Source organism: Manacus vitellinus, unplaced genomic scaffold (assembly GCF_001715985.3).
Source record: "Manacus vitellinus isolate BGI_N305 unplaced genomic scaffold, ASM171598v3 scaffold_100_pilon, whole genome shotgun sequence".
Taxonomy (NCBI): domain Eukaryota; kingdom Metazoa; phylum Chordata; class Aves; order Passeriformes; family Pipridae; genus Manacus; species Manacus vitellinus.
In genome coordinates this window covers 566,548-568,517 of record NW_021938794.1, presented here as the reverse complement: position 1 = coordinate 568,517, position 1,970 = coordinate 566,548, and positions in this window count along the sequence as shown.

Sequence of the window (1,970 nt, the reverse complement as noted above, 5' to 3'; positions counted from 1 at the left end):
GGAAGGGAAGAGACCCCCATGGCAGGGAGGGGAACCCCCATGACGGAGAGAGTCCCCCACGGCAGAGGGGTCTCTTATAGAGGGGATGGGGGCCTGCATGGCAGGGATGGGACACCATGACAGAGAGAGGGTCTTCTCTTGGAAGACCTCCCATGGAAGACCCCTCCCTTGCCCCCATGGAAAGGAGGAGGACTCCTATGGCAGGGAGGGGACACCCCTGGCAGAGCTGGGATCCCCAGGATAGCCAGGGAATGGTCTCCATGGCTGGATGAGGTCCTGCTGTGGGGAGGGGTCCATAAAGCCACGAGGGCCCCCATGGCAGGGATTGTCCCCAGGGTAGATGGGGTCCCCACTGGTAGGGATGGGTCCCCATGGCAGGGGCCATTCCCGGGGTGGATGGATTCCCCCACATCAGGGAAGGGTCCCTGTGGCTGGGAGGGGTCCCCAAGGCAGCCCCAGAGTATCTGTGTATCACCCCAGCTGTTGAGGGGCAACGGGGTCAGGGTTTGGCCACATCACAGGTGACAGGAGCCCCCCACTCAGTGTGTTTATTGTCCCCAAGGCTCAGTTCCTGCTCCCTGGGTCCCTCACCAAGGCCCTGCCTCAGTTTCCCCACCCAAGGGTGCTGCCCAGGGTGTTGTTGGCCCGGGGCCCTCTGGCCCACGGGGTGTGTGCAGGGGGAGTGGGTGCGTGGGAAGGGCAGGGGGCACCCACGGGAGAGGCTGGATCTGGGGTGGGTACAGAGGGCAGGGATGGATCTGCCTCGGGCTGCTTTGGACACGGGGCTGTGGGCCTGGAGCTGCACAGCTGTCTATACATCCATGTATCCATATGTCCACATATCCCTGCATCTCTATATCCATGGGTCCATGTATCAGTGCATCCCTATGTCCAGGTGCACCTGTGACTGACCATCTGTGTCCATGGGCCTGTATCCATGCATCCATGCACCTGTGCATCCATTTACTTGAACATTCACGTGTCTGTATGTCCTTGCATCAGTGCATCCATGTACCATACATCCCTGCAGCTCTATATCCATGTATAGAGACATCCCTGCAGCTCTATATCCATGTATCCAGACATCCCTGCATGTCTATATCCATGCATCCATATGTCCATATATCAGTGCATCCATGTGTCCATGCATCCATGTGTCCATGAATCCATGAGTCCATGCATCCATGAGTCCATGAATCCATGCACCTGTGCCCATGTGTCTGACAATCCCTGTGTCCATCTCTGTGCCCACACACCTGTATCCATGTGTCCATACAGCCAGCTGTCCATACACCTGTGCATCCATGTGCTTGTGCACCCGTGTCCCTGTACCTGCCCCCAGTCCTGCACCTTGGGCAGGATGTGACCTCACGGGAGGGGGTGGCAGCTGGTGGTCACATCTCCAAGTCCGTGGCCAGCTCGGGATGTTCCCTGTGAGCCCCACAGGGCTCTTTCCCAGCCCAGGAGAGGGATCTCCAGCCGGAGAGGGACACGGCCGCTGGGGCTGTTTGGAGTGGCTGCCAAAACAAAAAAGGGAGGAAATAACCACTCTGTGGATAGATGGAAAAGTCCCGGCTGGGGCGTGGGCCCTGAGTCCCCCGAGGCCACCCCGTCATTGTTCCCAGCCTGGGCTCTGCTGCTGGCACCGTCCTGGCGCCCTCCACACGGGATCTGGGCAGCCTGGCTGGGGTTTGGCAGCTGGGCTGTCACTGGGCTGTGTCACTGTGTCCCCTCAGACAGGCACACAGTGCTCCTGCCTGCCCTGTCCCATTCCAACTTGCTCCTGTCCCATCTCCTCATCCCATCGTGTCCCATCCTGCCCTTTCTGCCCTGTCCCATCCTGTCCTGTCCTGTCCTGTCATGTCATGTTTGTCCTGCCCACCCTGCCCCATCCAGTCCAGTCTGCCCCACCCTGTCCTGTCCAATCTTACCTGTCCCATCCTGTCCCATCTGTAGTCACGTTGTGTCAC